Source organism: Arvicanthis niloticus, chromosome 27 (assembly GCF_011762505.2).
Source record: "Arvicanthis niloticus isolate mArvNil1 chromosome 27, mArvNil1.pat.X, whole genome shotgun sequence".
Taxonomy (NCBI): domain Eukaryota; kingdom Metazoa; phylum Chordata; class Mammalia; order Rodentia; family Muridae; genus Arvicanthis; species Arvicanthis niloticus.
In genome coordinates, this window is record NC_133435.1 from 5,339,065 (window position 1) to 5,358,524 (window position 19,460).

Here is a 19,460-nt window from a genome sequence, read left to right on the forward strand (position 1 = left end):
GCTTTCTACTCAAGTCTGAATATACTCTTCCAGTACCCAAAAACATAATATGGAAGAACTACTTCCTCTTATCCATTCATCCATGCATTCATTTATTTATTCATCTAAAGGACATCCACGGAGAGGGGCTGGTGAGAAGGCTCAGCAAATTAAGGCCATTTGTGGCTGACACAGCCATGAATTTTTGGGGAAGAGATCTGTTATAGCAATGGGAAACACAGATTAACATTCATCCAACTTGAGAGACAAACCATAAAATAAAAAATATTCCTGATTAATGCATTATAAAATGTTACCAAGAAGAGTCTGAGACTGCCCAAATTATCCATAAAGCAGACATAGCAGAGGCTAACTCTCCAACTTTATTTGGGGAAGCCACTGTTGAAAAAACACCAATGGCCTTCCTACTAAGATGGTTGACTGACCAACCAGTTTGGATAGAGCAAAGGCCTATGACAAAAAAGAAATTACAGGCATTGGAACAAGTAGTCTGAGAGCAACTGGAGGGTCAACACACAGAAGAGTCCACCAGCTCTTGGAACTCTGCTGTATTTGTCACTAGAAAGAAAGCAGTCAAATGGAGAAAGTGGATGGATCTAAAAGCAATTAGTAAAATCATTCCAGCTTGGAATCTTATGGCCTTCCTTGTTACCCAAGGAATAGCCTATTATAGAGATTGATTTAAAAGATTGCTTTTTCACAATTCCTTCACAAGAACAAGAAGATAAAGATATCCCTTCACAGTGCCCACATTTAACCACTCTATGCCAACCAAAAGGTACCATTGGAGAGCCTTGTCACAAGAAATGTTAAATAGTCCTACCTTATAACAATAGTTGGTGCAATAGCCATTAGAGATAATTGATAAGTAGTTTCCTCAATCCATAATTACCATATGCATGATATCTTACTGGCTGGTTCAGATAAAAATACCTTTGGAAAAATGTTTAATGAAATAAAGAAAATTTTGCCTTGCTGGGGATTACAAATTGCTCCTAAAAAGAATACAAAGAGATTCTATTAATTTCCAAGGATGTAAAAGTAAGTCTATAAAAGATCTGACCACAGAAGGTACAAATCAGAAGAGACCAACTAAGAACCCTTAATGATTTTCAAAAATTGTTGGGAGACATTAATTGGCTCATGTCTACAAATGGATTAACTACTCAAGAGCTAACAACCTTACAAGGCGATAAAAGCTAAATAGTCCAAAAAAATTATCAGCTGAAGCTGAAAAAGAATTGGCTCTGATAAGAAATTAGAAGATGAACATATAGATCATCTTGATCCAAAGATGTCCTGTATCTTAGTAATTTTACTTTCTACTCATTCTCCCATGAGAATTTTTATGCAGAGAGATTATATCTTAAAATGTATATATTTAGCACACAAACAGAACAAAAATTTAAAAACTATATAGAAAAGGTTTCTGAATTGATTCTGAAAGGAAAAAATGAGACTTGGTCAATTAGCTGGAATAGATACAGCTGAGATTGTGGCACCTTTTACTAATGTTGAGATTGTCTCGTTATGGGCAGAAAATGAATGCTGGCAAAGAGCCTGCAGTAATTTTGGGGGGAGAAATTAACAACAAATACCCAAAAATGCAAGCGACTTAAGTATATATAAAGAACTAATTGGTCCCTTCTTCATATAATAAAGGGATTCCAATTTCTAGAGCCCCTATATTTTATACTGATGCAAGTATCAGGAAACGCAGGCTATAGGTCAGAAAAAAAATAAGTAAAGTGTCCCAGAGACCTTGATTCAGTTCAACAATCAGAGTAATATGAGTTCTTACAGTATTAATAGATTTTACAGAATCTCTTTTGTGAGGAGCGGGTGCGCTCGAGCACCGCTTCTTGGTGGTTTGCGCACCGCACATTTTCCCCTAACTGAGCCACAACTGCAGAACTACTGTGCAGACTCCCTGCCACACAGGATCGGGCTGTTTGAGGTGCACCAATGAGGCATGCCCATGTGGCAGGTGCTGATTGGGACAGGCAGGGGTATAAAAAGGACGGCCGTTAAGGGATTGGAACAGAAGGGCAACCAGAGGGAGGAGAGGACAGAAGAGCTTCTAGAAAGAGAGGACAGAAGGGCTTCCAGAGAGAGAGGAGAGAGGGGCTTCCAGAGAGAGAGAGGAGAGAGGGGTTTTGAGAAAGAGAGAATGGTTAAGGATCCTGAATAAACTGCATTGAGAAGAACTCCGAGTTGCGTTGTTCCTGTCTGCTGGTTGGATAAAGAAGTGACATCTCTTAATATAGTAACTGACTCACAATATGCAGAAAGAGTTGTTTTGCATACAGAAACTGCTGAACTTACTCAGGATGATTCCGAATTAACTTCACTATTTATTCAACTACAAGTTATAAGAAATAGAAATCATCCATTGTATATAACACAACACATATCAGATCACATATGGGTCTACCAGGGCCTCCAGCACAAAGCAATAATGAAATTGATCAATTATTAGTAGTTGCTAGAAGCTTCAAAATTTCATCAGAAATACCATGTTTAAAAAGGATTTTCCTATCAACTGGACAATAAGCCAAGGAAATTATAAGGAAATGTCCTACTTGTTTATATAACAAAACTCTTATTACCTAAGGGAGTAACCAAAAAAGTACCCAAGGAATTTGGCAAATGGATGTGTTTCTTTTTGCAGAGTTTGGAAAATTAAAATATGTACACCATATCATAGGCACATATTCAGGATTTCAATGGGCAACTGCTTTAAGTTCTGAAAAACTTGATTCAGTGATTACACATTTATTAGAAGTTGTGGCAATTACGGGAGTGCCTATACAAGGACTGACAATGCTCCAGTATATGTCTCTAGTAAAATGAAACAACTGTTTACATATTATAAAGCGTTATCACAGGTAAACCACACAATCCAACAGGACAAGCAGCTGGGAGAGAGCCAATTATACTTTAAAAGAGATGCCTAACAAAAAGGAGTAACAAGACTACCCAGAGATAGATATATAAATTAAAATTTTTTGAATGTGAGTGAACAAAAAAATAACAGCTGATGAGAGACACTGGATTATGGAAAAAAAAACTGATGAAGTAAATCAGCCTGTTCATATTACGGGAAGGGAAGGCAGGAAATGTGTTATACTGGGGAAGGGGGTTTGTTTGTGTTTGTTTCTACAGGAAAAGAAAAGCTGTGGATTCCTTTCAAAATGATAAAAATCAGATTTGACAGGGGGGGACTTCTGAAGATCTTGGCTGCAGACAGAAAGAAGGAAGTCAGAAAGATCAACAAAGCAAGTAACTTGTATTACTGATCCCTCTGCATGGGAACAGTTCTGAGATTGGCTGAGACATGAAAATGTCTCCAGACAGGACTTCAGGTATGCATAGCCAATAAATCTTGTTGGCTACAGAATCCTCATGACTTATTACATGCCATCCTTGATTATACAGTCAAAACTAACTTATAAAGAAACACAGATGCCTTACCTGCTCAAACAGAGAGCAAAGAATTATCTTTGGCTGAATTGTACACACTGCACATTCCATACATATTTTAATGCAGAAATGTGTATTACCTGTCAAAGTTTGTGTTCACAGAGATAAATTACCAAAATAGCAGCCCTGAAAAGATTCACCTCGAGGATGCTAGAAGGATGCTGAGACATATATATATTCCAGCATCCTACTTCATCCTATCTCAGACTGCTTCAATAATGTTTCCTCAAAAATCTGCATCCAAGGCAACTTCTATATTGCTGGTTAGATCGTCCAACATTACAGACTGTTCCAGTTAAACCCTGAACTTTCTCAACATACAGAACTGGACAGCAAATGTTTTTTTTAGAAGTGATATCAAAATGAAAACAATGCCCCAAATCACCAGAAAACAATTTTAAGAGAATGATACTTTCATTCCCAAAAGGTGGGATGGATTTTTTTGGTTGTTAAATAGAAGATGAATGTTTGTAACCATTTAAAGGAGTTGGAGATACAAGTTGTTAACAGTCTTAGGGAAAAAACAAAATAAAGAAAGTTAGATTCAGGGATTTTTTTTTCTTTTTCTTCCCTCTATCCTTCTTTCTCTCCTATCCAGTGTTAGGGAGGAAAGGGGAAAGAAGAGATGAAAGAAAATGGGAAATATAGGAATAATAAGACAAAGGGGTGGATTGTTGAACCTACTTTTATATCAAAGAATGTCAACACGACAATATCCTCTATTGGTATAGATCTTTGTACACTGATACAAACTACAGTTATATTTGGTTACACTGATATAGAGCTTTTCTACATTGATACAAACTTAGGATCATATTTTGTTTGCTACCATATACTAAGGTATTATATTTATGCAATGCATTTAAAATGCAATGTAAAATTCTAGTCCCTGAAAACTGCTATTACAGCCGGGCAGTGGTGGCGCACGTCTTTAATCCCAGCACTTGGGAGGCAGAGGCAGGCGGATTTCTGAGTTCGAGGCCAGCCTGGTCTACAGAGTAAGTTCCAGGACAGCCAGAGCTACACAGAGAAACCCTGTCTTGAAAAACAAAAAAAACCAAAAAACAAAACAAAACAAAAAAAAAGAGAAAAGAAAAAGAAAACTGCTATTACAAACTGTTTACGATGTTTTAACAAATGCAAGTTAATAAATCAAACTTGTAGTCATGTTGGATATTAGTTTAGTTAATTATACAAATATGCTTCCTAAGTTGAACAGAGCGTAAATAGCTAAAAACAAGCAATGTTTGCCTATTCAGATGTACTATAGATAGACAGTCTTCAAAACACTCAGATATCCAAAGAATATGGCATTTAAAGATGTTTAATCATTAAAAAGCTTTTATGAAAATGAGACAGGTCTGCTCCTGGCAGCAACTCCATTCTACTTCAAAGATGATGATGCACATTGAAGAACCTCCATAATAAAGTTTATCCAAAAGTGGCAAGCTAGCCACTGGGGGAAAAAATGTCCTTACTTCAACTGCACAAAATGGACAAACAAAATACAGGAAAGTTGACTGCTGAGCTTTGTCAAGACAAGGTAAGCAGTCCTTCATAATTCCTGCTCCATAGAAAGTCTGTCAGACACCTGGGCTGGAAGGATGAAGATGGATGCTCTGCCCAGAGAAATCTTGGGGGACTATCCAGACAGTCAATTTTCTCTGTCATTTGTACAGTTTTGGAAGCTGCTTGCTCTGCATTTCCTGAATATTCTGGTAATATTTATTCCTTTCTCAGGTATCTGATGAGGTTGAAGACTAGATAGTTATAATCTCACAATTAAGTGTAACTTGTTAGGATTTTTTACTTAAAGTTAAGTCTAAGAAGATGTTTTAGGTTGATAATACAAATTATAATCAAAATTGATTTATGTACAAAACTCTAAACTCACTAAAATAGGATAGATAGTAGAATACAATCTCAAGGATGCCAAATACATGTGGACTGGATATCATGAATATAAATCTTACCTGACAATTTTTATAAAAAGTCTTTTATTAGACTAAAGGGGAAAATGTTGGCATGATGTCATTGTGAAGCTTACCCTTGTATGATTCAAATGTTGATTTCTATGGCCCTATATCTGGCTGCAATCTAGAAATGGCATTGTAATGCTTATCCTAAGAATCTCCTGTTTCAGTGTTATACAAGCGTTGCTCCCCAATTACCTCTGATTGGTGAAAAAAATGTTAATCAGCCAATGACTGGGCAGGGAGGATAACAGGCTAGACTTCTGATCCCAGCCGGGGGAAGGGTGGAGGGAGAGAGAAGATTCACCACAAGGTGAGGGATCAGAAGCCATGATGAAAACACATAGAGCAGAGAAAGACAGATCAATACTAAAATGGAAGTGTCAGGAACTTTGGCTGGGAAGTCAGTAGATTAACTTAGAGGATTGGAATAGATTAATACCTGCTTAATTATGGTGCCCCAAAGCTTGTTAATAAATATATCTAGTAGTCTCTGTTTCAATTATCTTTGAGCTAGCTGGATTAGAGAAAAAAATGCCACTTTTAATTTGCTCTAATATTTATGACCTTTTCTTTTCAGTCTCTCATTAGTGGGTGGGTTAATAGTCCACATTAGTGAGTGGTAGATTTTGGCCAACAATATTGCTTTTGGCCAAAAATATAGAAGGCCAAGAATTGTTTTGGCAAGAATACTGCCATATAGTGTTTACTGAAAAGTTGTGTCACCATTGATATAAACCTGTTGGTTTAGTAAACAAACTAAAATGGTAAATACAGTTTGTGCTTCACATGATGATCTGTGAGCATGCTTTAGGACCACAAAGCATGAATGACAACCTTCTTATAAAGGTCTAACATTCAGTTCAGAGTATGATATGAAGGATGGCTAGTGCAATACTAAAATTTTGTTCAGTTAATATTCTTTTAATCAATTTATTCACATGATATTTGAGGAGTCTTTACTTCAGCAAAGACATGAAGGATAGCTTTAGAATTTTTGAAGGTAGAGAGAACCTGTAACATACAATGGACTGTATAATATTTTACATTAATGATACAACTATTATAAATTTTTTTTTAAAAACTGAACATTTAAAAACAAGGAGTTATACAATAAATTTTCATGAATAAAAAATTTACTACAAAGATATAGCAACAAAGTACACAGAACACCCAAGAAACTAGACAGGATTCAGCAAAACTGGGTGTGCAGACAGGTGCCTTTGCATCTTGGGGCTTCCAATCACAGCTGACTCCACACTCTCAGTGAGCCTGCTATTATCTGTTTCTACTCTATAAGTCATCAACTCAAGTTACCTTCTTTCTTTAACTCTTATACAACTTTTGATATTTGATCACATTACATATTTTTAAATACTGAAGTCAAATATGTATTCAGTCCCCCACATTTTAAGTCTCTAAAAGATTAAAAAATTATACTCTTATATCATTTTTTCTACAAAATCTAAATCATTGTAAAATATTCAAAGAAAATAAAGGTAATTTATTAAAACTTTAAATGCAGATTTAATATATATATACAGACACGGGTTATTAACACACATACACAGACACACACACACACACTCCCCTCCACCTTTTAAGTAAAGCCTCATTATGTAGCTGGCATCCAACTCCTAATCTTCCTGCCTTCAGCCTCCCAAATGCTGGGATTGCAGGTGTGAACCACTGTCCCCAGATTTTAAAAAATATGTATTTTTCCTTACACAAAAGCCTAAATTTGTTTCATCATATTTTCTTGAAGTCTTATCTTAGGTCTGTGATAATAATTCTTAAGTATGTTAGCTTAAAATAAACTTTAAAGGTCCTGTCTATAACAACAACCAAGTAATAAATAAACAGCATCATTGCATAAGCAAACAAAACACCTGTTATTTCATTTAAATGGATGAAAAGGGGATGTAGTTATATCCATTTATATTTTTACTGTAAAAGTATAGATAGTGGGTCTTAAATTTTAGATCAATAGATAGATGATAGGTAGATACACATATACATGTGTTAAAGGGAAAGTGAAAAAATAAATAAGAGAAACTAACAGTCTGAGTTTGATTCAAAAGTCTGGGCTTTTAAGCAAGAATGTTCTGGCCAGCCTTTAAGTTCTCTTTTTAGACAAATGATGAAACCAGAGAGCACCAGGGTGTGGATGTGTCACAGCAATGTCCCTGTGATTATGTCACACGCACACACACACACACACACACACACACACACACACACACACACTGGCAGGACTGCCGAAAGCTGAGGTCCGTATCAAATGCTGCCCTTGGTGAGCTTCTCAGCCTAAGGGGCCACAGCACAGAACCACAGCTGTTTCAGGACCCCCTTTTTTCTTCTCACATAACCGTGTGTGATGGATGTTCTGGTTGCTATGGCTACTATTACAATACATCTAATATCTACTGTCCCCTCCTCCCATTTCTCCATTACTCACCTTCATGTCAAGATCTGTTTTGCCTATTGTTCCAAAAGCTCAACCTCATGCCATCCCACACAGGCTATTTGTTTAGCCCAGCCCGTTGACTAACTTTCCTATCAGCCTCAGTAAAAACTAGGCCTTCCAGCTGGAATGGAACTCTCCATCTTAGGTTTCCACAGTCTGTAACTGCACTTGGTCACTTTCCTCATGATACTCCAGAGTCTGAGCTGCATGGTCCCCTCCTCTTTACATTACTGGCTGCCAGACAGTAAGAACCTTGTAACTGGCAAGGCCTTAGATCTCAGGGCAAATGATGCAGCCTGCTAGGTGTGCATTTGGTCCACGCACGCACATTTCCTAGGTACACACAGTTCTTTAGCCAACCCCCACATCCGTTACTCCTGCTATCCTCGCCCTCTTCTACTTCTCCTCAAGTCTCAGTTACATGTGCTTGTTACTATGTTACTCAACTCTCCTCAAACATTTATGCTGTGATTTTTACTGCACAAAGAATATTCCCCTGGCATCTGCAGCAGAATTCTCCAAACTCCCACTCTGCCTCAGTTGATATCTCCCAGAAATCTACCTTCCTGAACCCCTTTGAATTAGGGCAGCTTTTTCAATTTTTCCACATCTAATAAATACAACCAGCATTTTTCTAGCTCAGTTCTTATGTTTCTACAGTAGTATATTTTCTGTCTTCACATATAGACTTCTGATATAAGTGGCCTTTTATACAACTGGCTAGAATCCTTCTTTGTTAATTAACCATACCGTACTCACAAAGGGCTTTTTCTGGTCGCCTGGCTCATTCCTATTTCTTTCTCTTCCAGAATTGCTGTCTAAAATTGTGGCAATTTTACTGTCCAACAAGATACATTCCTTATCCACATTTCTGCTTCATCAACGTGAACATTATCAGTTCTGGAGCAATTCTGCTTCTATAATCTTTCACCTGAGGGTCTCAATTTCTCACCATAGATGTTCTTCATTTCCAATAACCTTGCTTTCTTACTTGCCTTTCGGCTAGTCTTCAGCCTAATACACCAGTCCTTCAACCCTTCCATTTTTCCTTATCCACTGCTCTCCCTTGCCTCTCTCATTTCCCCTTCCTATCCAACTTGTCCCTAGAATCTCAGATGCAGCTAGCATAGATAGGATACTTGCAAAGTCCTTGTTGGATAAATCCATGAGTAAAATAATAAGGATCAAAGAACTGGAAGAGTGAAATCAAACCCCTTAGAGGCTGTTGGAAAGCCCCACTCCTAAGCCCACCTTCAGTAACCTAGCAACAGCAGGCCACATCATCATCAGCTGCCAAGACATGACACAATTCGACTGCTGCCATTAGGTGAATATTATCCCTATGCATGTGTGCTATACCCCTTATTAAAAGCCAGTGCCTCTCTTCTCACTCTCTCTCCCCTTCTACCCTTGCTCAGAGAGAGCCTCTGCATATTGCCCCACTCCCCCAATAAACCTCTTCATGAGATCTGTTGCATGGCACACCATCTTTGCAGCATGCCTTAGCCTACACCCAAGTTACTCAGCCACTAAATCTTAACACTGGTGCCAGGTCTCAGTAGGATATCCTGGTGGCCTGTGTACTTCCCAATCATGTAGTCACACCAGGACCCTATCCCTTGTTCCCAATCCTCCTGCAGAAGACTCACTTTCTGGCTTACCTAACGCTGGGCACCCAATCCAACACTGGCAAATAGCAAGTTTTCCCTCCAGTCAGTGTAAATGCTTCCCTGCAGCCATGGTCTTTAAGACAAGTACTGAAGCTCTTCAGATACCCACCTCTGACCATTGCCCTTGGGTAAGAGACTTCACTTTTGAGCTCTCCTTTTTTTTTTTTTTGTTTTTCATTTGAAAGTCCTGGTACCCGCCTACATGTCTCCTCGAGCCTTTAGCCCTGGCCCTTGAACTGTGAGGTGACAATCCACTGATCAGCTTGTGCCATCTTTATTCAGTCCTCCCTGGGTCCTTGGGACACCTTGGACTTTTCAGGCCTTGAACCTTGCCCTCTACCTCACTCAAGAGAACTGCATCTTCAATCATACCTCCAGGTTTCCCCTTGGCATGCCTTCTGGAGAACTTCCGACCACTTCACCTAGCACCCAACTTAAAGGCCTCTAAACTTATCTGCCTTTGCAGTGGAATATATCTCAATACTTCTTAGAAAAACAACCAAAATGGCTGCCCAGCAGCACCCTAGATCTGGACATTATTAGGAACCTCTATAGACACTTCCAGTGATCTGGGAAACGGACAGAGATTCCCTATGTATAAGCTTTCTCTTATCTTTGCTCCAAGCCTTCTCTAGGTTCTTTCTGTTCCTGTTCCTACTCAGCTTCTTCTAGCTAAGAAGTCTGAATAAGAGGAAGCTTCCATTATTCTTGAGAGCCCCCTGCCTCCCTGCTAGTCTTACTTACAACTGTTTCTCTTCTGGCTCCCCCAACAACAGGCTACTCTAACCATGCCATTCTGGCACCTACTTTCACCCCACCATCAGCCACACACCCCTACCCCCACTACTCACTCCTGCTCCTCAATGGGACACCCTCTGTCTCTCCCTATTCGCTTAACTCCACGTCACTTTTCACTTTGCAGGAGGTTGCTGGGGTGGATGGCCTGGTCAAGGTACATGTCCCCTTTTCATTAAGTGAATTCTCTTAAATAGAAAAAAAAATTTAAAAAACAAACAAAACAAAACCTAGGGTCTTAAACCTCTAATTCATCTACCTTCATTAATGAATTCCAATTTATTACCAAATCCTATGTCTCACCTTCTACAACATATATATGATTCTAAGTAACAACCAACTTCCCAATGAGCCAGTCTGACGTGGACCCCCAATAGGACTACAATACCCCGGGGGGTGGGGAGGATTCAAGCTAGAGATCAGTTTACAGCTTGCCTCCTGGCCAGTCTCCAATAGGTCATCCAGGACAAACAGGAAAACCCATCTCAATTTCTAGAATGCCTCACAAAGGCCTGCTTACAGTATACCAATCTAGATCCTGAAAACCCAGAGGACCAACAACTCCTTATGACGACCTATTTCTTTTCCCAGAGTTGCCCCAATATTAGGGCCAAGCTTAAGTGCTTACAGACAGGATTCATAACTCCACAGGTAGACATCTCAGTGCTAGTGGGAGAGATGAAAAAGCCCAGAAACAAAAACAACAAATGCTGACCAAGGCCATTCAACCAGCTTCGGCTACTTCCCAGGCTCCCTTGGCGCCTAAGGCTCTAGGACCACTAGGTCCCTATTTCAAATGTGATCAGGAAGGTCACTGGGCCCCTGGCCTTCCCTAACCTCCACAAGCTACCCTGGCCATATCCAAGTGCCTTAAGAGTCAACATTGGGCTGTTGACTTGCCCCATATCCCTCATAGCACAAGGACATCAGACTCAGATCACTCTCCAGCCCACCTTTTGGGCATAGTCATTAACAACTGAAGAAGGGGTCAGGGCTCCCTTGGCCTGACCACTGTCATCTCTAACGGAGAGCTCTGGGTAGACATTATGGTGACCCATCTCCTTCCTCCTGGACACCAGGGCCACTTACTTTGCCTGATGAAGTTTTGGGGACCCACCTCTCCTCATTTCCCTATTGTCAGGCAGGGGACCAGCCCTGCCAACCTCACCAGACCTCACCTCTCAACTGCATTTTCAGGGGTGTGCCTCTTACCCACTCTTTGCTGGTGGTGCCAACCTGTCCCATTCCCTTATTCGGAAAATATCTTCTAGATAAAGTGGGAGCCTCTATTTCCTTTGAACCCCACATCTGCCTGACCCCAAGCCTGCCAGAAACCTTTTTCCTCCTCCTAGCCATCCACCCTACTGGTTCCAACACAACATTTGCTTGGGAAGGGGAGGGGATGGGGAGGAGGAGAAGGAGGTAAGAGGGGGAGGGAAAGGGAGAGGGAGAGAAAACAGAGGAGAAGACGACAAGGAGAACAGGAGGTCTCCATTAGAAGTGATGAACCTCCAGGACTGCTAGAGCAGAAATAAAAAGATTCAAACAGGAAGTATTTAGGGTCCACAGCTGGGGAAGTAGCTAGTCCAGCCACTAGAAAAATTTACTAGAGGTTATCCCCCAGTAATTGCCAAAACCAAATAAACCATAGTCTGGGTCTCATTCATTTATAAGCTAGCTGGGGATGAGCATCAATCAATTAATTTACAAACTATTTCACCCCTTTATCACCTCCATACTTGCAACTAAAAATCCCAATGGGGCCTACAGCCTGATTCAAGATCTCCAGTTCATCCATTATGCAGGGGTCCCGCTCTACCCTGTCATAGCTAACCCTTATACAACACACTCCTGCCCACTATCCCCTCAGGAACCTCCCATTTCTTACTCCTGAACCTCAAGGATGCTTTCTTTTTTATTCCCCTTGACACTCAAGTGACAAAACATCCTTGCTGTCACCTGGACTCACCTTAACACTCCCCTCTTTTCCTATGGCACCTGGACTGCCCTACCCCAGGGGTTCCAGGATAGCCCACAGCTATTTGGTCAGGCTCTGGCCGGTGATCTTTCTCTCATACTAAATCTATAATTATACAGTATATAGATGACCTTCTCCTCTGCAACCCATCCCTACAAATTAGCTAAACTGACACCTCTGCTCTTCTAAAGACTTCTTGTCCAGTCGGGGCTAACAAAGTCTTGCCAACGTCCAACTGTCCACCCTTCAGGTCACCTACTTGGGACTAACCATTACCCTGGATAGAAACCACCTAATGCAGTCCCATGCAGTCCCCTCTACCAAAAAAAGAGATATTATCATTCCTATGAATAGCTAGCTTCCTACATTTCTGAATGCCCTCCTTCCCCTCCTCATCTGCCCACTCTAAGACCCTCACATGAATCCCTTCTCACCCATTACCAAGCCTTACCAGAAGCTCCACAGGCCCTCATCTAGGCCTGGCATCGTAACTCTCAGACCTAACCCATCCCTTCTCCCTCTATGTAACAACAAAAATGAGAGATATGCACTTAAGATCCTAGGCCACCAACTGGGACCTTCCTTTGCATCCATGGTATATCTGTCAAAATTATTAGACATTACCACTCAGAGATGGGAGGCTTTCATACTCACTTTAGCAATTGCTGAGCTCCACATTTGTGAATCTAAGAAAGTAAGTTTTAGTCACCTTACTATCATCTCTCACAAGATGTCCCACAACATATAAAGGCTTACAAACTCTACCTCCCATGTGGATTCTTTCTCTCCAGGTGGCACTAGTAGAAGACACTACACTTCATCTTCAATTATGCCCACCCCTCAACATCTCAAATCTTCTTCCCCAACCAAACACAGACTACTCCCATCTCATTCTTGCATTGAAAACCTAGAGGAACTACTGCCCCATCCCTCATACATACAGGAGGGCACATTTGCTTCAGGCCATCTATACCTGGTACACATACATAAGGAAGCCCAAAATGCAGGCTACGTCGTAATGTTTAATACCAGTGGTTGAGGCACAGACCCTCCCTGCCCACACCACTAATCAACAGGCTGAACTAATAGCTTTCACCTGTGCATTCCAATTTGTATAAGGACAATCCCTAACCGTCTACTCAGACCCCAAATAAGCCACTCACATCCTCCTATCACATGCTGCCATCTGGAAAGAGTTTGGACTACTTATAACAAAAGGAGGATCCATAACGAACTAACACCAAATTATGGCCACACTAAAAGCGTCTCATCTCCCCACAGCTATAGGAACTGACTGCCAGTCCCATCAGACTAAAATTTCATCATTTATTTCTAAGAGAAATAACCAAGCCAAAGACGACAAAGTGCCTAGAGCTACAGCTCTTGGAGGCCTGGTCCCATATCACCCACCATAGGACATCCCCACTATCACCCCCTGCCACTCAACTAATTCTGCCCTATCTACACCAGCTCTTTCAATGCAGTAGCCAAACTTGTCTCTCTTTGTTCAAGCCCACCTGCAGCCCATCCCTGAGGATTTGCACTTCTTACAGGATATTACTACTGCCTGTTGTAAAAAAAATCTGTCAAATGGCAGATTCCAACTTCAGTTACTGCAGCCCCCCTTTTCCTCCTCACCAGGCCAGAGATCCTCTCCCTGGAACCAACTGACAACTTGACTTTACCCACATGCTCACAGTCAAAGTGTTAGGTACCTCCTGGTCTGGGTTGACACCTTCACAGGTTGGGTAAAGGCTATCCCCAACAACAACAAAAGGGCTCAGACACAGTACAACCTCCTCCTCAGCAAGATCAGTCCCTGCTTTGGAATCCCTGCCTCCTTCCAGTTGAACAATGGCTCTGAATTCACCACCCAGATTTCCAAACTCTATCTAAGCCCTCAATATCCCTTGGCATTTCCATATCCCATACCATCCCATCCCCAGTCCCAAAGGCCCACTGCTCTGTGTGGCAGCTGAAGATAAATGCTGTCCTATATGACAGCTGAAGATCTACCACCACTGCCCCAGTCATGGAGACCACAGGAGCCTAGGATAACCATCCAGGTAATGGGGAAATTTCTGTCATTTTAATTGATACATAGGCTGTTAGCATTCTGCCTAAACTCCACCCCCACAGTTACCTGGCAACAGCCAGGTAGGCTTGGCCCACTATAAAAGGACCTACTTGCCCCCCTCCTCTCTTGACCTCTTGTTTTTGCTCTCTTGCTCCTTCTGTCCCCTTGTCCCTTCCCTTCCCCCTCTCTCCATGTGGTCATGGCCTGCCTCTACTTCTCTTCTCTTCCCCCCCCCCTTCCCCCCTTAACTCCCCTCCCCATGCCCTGAATAAACTCTATTCTATACTATACCGGTGTGGCTGGTCCCTCGGGGAAAAGAATGCCTCAGCATGGGCCCACTGAGACATCCCCTTCCCCATACCTCACCACACACCTCCACAGAACATATTCTTTATCTTTTTATAAGCACACCATAGGCTATTTATATTATACCTCCTACTATAAGTTATTCTTCTCAGATCTCTAATGATATTGAGGGCTAACTATAGCTTTAAAAGCATCAAGCGTACCAACTTCTCTCCCAAGGCTACAGCTACCTTCTCTTCACATGTAAAAATCAGGCCTCAGGACTCACAGGAGAGCAGTTTACCTTGCTATCAGTCTCTAAAGAAAATAACTCACAAGACAGATTTCAATGTAACTTTTTACTATTTTTTATTTAAAGAAACTTATTTTGCAATGACTATTCTCAGTAACCAACCACTGTGTCTCATGTAAATGGTGGATGGGAAAAAAATGTTTAAAATTTATACAAGTTATAAAGGTCCAAGAAAGTGTGGTAAGGTATGTAAATGCAAGCTCTCTTTCCCTCTCTGTGCTACTCTTACATTAAGACCTCAAAAGTTCAGAATTCTAACACTGATTAGTGGAGTTCTGATAAGCTATTAATCTAGCTCTGGTAAGCACTGACTACTATTATTATAGTCACAAGTTCAAGATTTTACATTTCGCCGGGCAGTGGTGGCGCATGCCTTTAATCCCAGCACTTGGGAGGCAGAGACAGACAGATTTCTGAGTTCGAGGCCAGCCTGGTCTACAGAGTGAGTTCCAGGACAGCCAGGGCTACACAGCGAAACCGTCTTGAACCCCCCCCCCCCAAAAAAAAAAAAGATTTTACATGTCTTTTGGTTGTCTTCTAAGGATAGATTTAAAAGTACTTCTCACTTATGCTAAAAACATCTCTGTTCAATCTATATACCCAATACTCTGGGCTGCCCTCCCCACCCACTGATCTTTCCTATATAATCCAACCATTTTGTTTGTTTGTTTGTTTGTTTTTTGTTTTTTTTTTTTGTTTTTTTGTCTAGCATTTATTCTCTTGGCCAATCTCTTGGCCCAGACTGTTCCTGTCTTCAGGTTCCTGCCCTGTTTGAGTGCCTGTCCTGACTCCCTTCAATGATAACCAGTGATATGAAAGTGTAAATCAAATAAAAATAAATCCTTCCCTCCCCAAGTTACTTTGGTCATTGTGGTTTCACCACAGCAGTAAAAAAACTAAGACAAGAACCTCCTAAGGACAGAGGTAGAGACCAAACTAGCAATAAAATGTAAATAGGAGTGGCCATAGGCACACAGGGATCAGAATCAACAGAATTTAGCACTGACTTGGAAGACAACAAGCTGATCAAAAAGGCACTCTGCCAACTACACAAGAAAGAAGAAAACTGAATCATGTGTGAAACTGATGGAGTTGGTCTTGGAACTTTTCAAACAGATTTGGCATGAGTGCTGCCATATGTACTAGGAGGACAAGGGGTTTGGAGCCCACACACCATGCATTTGTGCATGTGTTACTTATCCATTTACTCAGTGCTGACTTAGTCATGACTCTATGCTGGGTGAGTACACTGTAAGGATGCACAGAGTTCACTATTAGGTATGCTACCAAGGAACAGGTACCAGAGATGAAGGTGTCTATTCAACTATGCACCTTATTAAAATCAATGCTCTAAGACTAACTTTAAAAAGAAATCCTACAAGTACACAGAGAAGGATGGATTAAATGTAATCAAGAAAGATTCAGGCTGGTAATTCTAGATCAATTTGGTTTATCAGGCAGTTACATCACTTAATAGACAACCAAAAAAAAAAAAAAAAAACCATGGTATGACACACATGAGATACACAGAAGAAACAACTGACTAAACAGATGGGGAATACAGAAAGAATATAAAATGTTGATTCCATTGAAGGTGAGGTTCTCACAAAACTATTCAAGTTCACTATGAATATATTCAAGTTCACTAGTGAAGTATGTTCACTAAATGATGGAGAGATTAAAGCTGGGTAGTAGCTATATCAAATCCAGAACACTGTACTGATCCAAGGAGTAGAGAAAGCATTTAGTATTTACTGGGTTAAACTATATATTTACTGGTATATAGACTACAAGTAGAATGGGACCCCCAGAGTCCAAAACATGCATTCCCAAAGGGAGAATATAGGCCCCATAGGTGTGAATGAAATGGCCCTTTGAGAAAGAGCCAAACAGAACAAAAATTTTAAATGTTATTTTGTCTTCTGACATAAAGTCTCATGTAGCTCAGGCTGTCCTTGAATCCCTGAGCCTTCTACTTCCACTGCTCAAGTGCTGGCATTACAAGCAGTACAAAAAAAAAATTATATGTGTGTGTGTGTGTGTGTGTATATATGTATATATAAAATATTTTTAAAACAAAAAAAAACATAGTAGATCAAATCATATCCAATCATGTGAACATGAGGGACAGGGCAGAGAGAAATGTGTCTAAAAATACTCCTTAGAAGAGTAATAATTTTCTGAAGAGATGATAAACACTGGCTTAACTATATGATAACAGTACTCCTAGGTTTAATTTTATTTAAATGTATTAGACAAATTGCTTAATACCTACTGAGCACTAATGTATGCTCATAATGATGAAATAAAATAATACATGTAACAGTTTAGCACATTATCTCAAACAATACTATGCCAACTATTATTTTAGCTAACGGAAGCTAGAAAAGGATACCTTCTAACCATTAGAAGTCCTAGTTTACAACAACAGAGTTAAATACAAAAGTGAAAAGTTAAATTAGGTGAAATTCTTAACAATTTGCTCTTTAGAGAAACAGAGTTAAGACTAGAAAGATGGCTCAGCCATTAAAGGCTAGGTTCACAACCAAAACATCAAGCAGTTAGCAGGATGTGGACAGGTCTGTCATTCTAGAACTTGGGAAGCAGAGGCAAGAGGACGGTAAGTTCTAGCCCACCTATAGGTAAATGATGAAATCCTGCCTCAAAATGAATTCGAAAGTTAAGAGACAAAACAGATTACAATGGTCAGATAATGCGGCCAGAGGGAGACTCTGCGCTGGGAGCACAGGTTTACAAGACTGAGAAGAGTCAAGAACCAGTTATAAATACTGAAATCATTGTGCTATACTAGGTTTCATGGTTTCCATAACTCTTCGGTTCCTGAGAATGAAAAGAGTCCTCAACTCTCCCCGCACCCAGTACATGCACATCCATACAAATTTAAACATCGGAAAAATATTAGCCTTGTCTCTCAGCACCACTGTTTAATTATATTGTACCTTTCCCCATGCAAATGTTCTAGAACTGCAGCACCATTTGCTATTCATTCCCAATTATTGTGGGCCTTTTTGTCCAAGCCAGTAAGTAGAGGCAAGAACTAAAATTAAAATCACAATCCTCTTCTATTACTCTACAGGTCTCAATGGAAATGCACACACATGTATAAACACACACACATGTGCAAACATACACACATAAATATACACACATACACACAAATACATACACATAAACACAACACAAAACTCATTCATGAACATATATACACACACTTATTAAACACATACTGACAAAGTTCAAAGCCATAACAAGCAACTTCCAATGCAGTCAATAGCATACAGATCTTAGTAAGATTCAAAACAACATAAAATCAAGTGTGTTTTGCAACAGAAACAATCACAATACTCCATGCCCCAAAGCATTGCTGTCTCTCTTCAGAGAGTCAAGCATGTTATGTCAAGACAGGACGCATAAACAGAACAAATCTTAAAAATTAATGAAGCATTACAGCAACGCTGGTCAGAATATAACCAGCACTCGGGAAAACTGTCTGGGACATCAATTACACTTTATATTATTCATGTAGACAATTTTTCCTATGAGAAATACCCCTTATAACAGCACTACAATTATACTCTAATGCACTAAATCCTAACTACCACCCCTTAAGAAGGCCATTAACAACTCACAAACAGCTAGGATGTAACTTAATGGTTGTGTGCTGGCCTAGTCAAAGTCAAGACCCCTGTGTTCAATGGCCATCACAAATACATTTGTCTAAATTTTCAGCATCATTTTTAAAAAGTGGAATAAATCTGGTATTATTTAAATGCTAATTTCTGGTCTCAGAGAAGAATGCGTACATATGTTCACACATACCTCTGAAAGAATACAATTTAAATCTACACTGAAGGCAGGGACAAAACAGCGAGCGTGCTCACTCTCTATCTCACGTCATACCCCACTCTGTCAGTGGCTCAGCTTCATCCACCACAAGAACCAAACAGAAACCATCATCTGACTCTTAGTCATTCCCACACATCTGTTCATCTCTGTTGTTGTACTACAATGTCCTTTTTTTCCTTTGTTGCCCTATTCAAAGCTCTACTACTGCAAAGTGCAGTCTAATGTGACCCTAATAGCAGTCAGGTATCCTCAGATAGACAGGAACTACTCTGACCTTTTCCAAACAGTATCAAAAGGTAAGATAAAGAGCCTTCTACTTTTCTGGAGTTTCTTTTACTTGGGAACATCTGACCCCCAGGCATGCATATTCCAGAGAAATGTTTAGGATACGAACTTACAAATTAAGAAAACCCCTCCTAAACAAGTGAATGTCAGTGCCTATTTTGGGATTCACACCTGGGACTATCAAGTCTACCACCACCAGTACTTTTTAATGAAAATAACAGCAAAGTATTATTGTCTCTGAAACATTGGTTTGCAAGACTGTTAATA

At 40.2% G+C, this 19,460-nt stretch overlaps 1 protein-coding gene across 7 annotated transcripts in view; it reads right to left on the reverse strand.

The window, feature by feature from the left end:
- Mtmr2 (myotubularin related protein 2) overlaps window positions 1–19,460 on the reverse strand; it is a 60,418-nt gene that overhangs the window by 27,738 nt on the left and 13,220 nt on the right. The window contains exon 1 of one of the 7 annotated variants that reach the window (XM_076926058.1): window positions 824–844. The exons of the other annotated variants lie outside the window; for them this stretch is intronic. The gene's annotated coding sequence lies outside the window, so the exon portion shown is untranslated. Of the gene's footprint in view, window positions 1–823; window positions 845–19,460 lie in introns of those variants that run through there. 7 annotated transcript variants of the gene reach the window in all.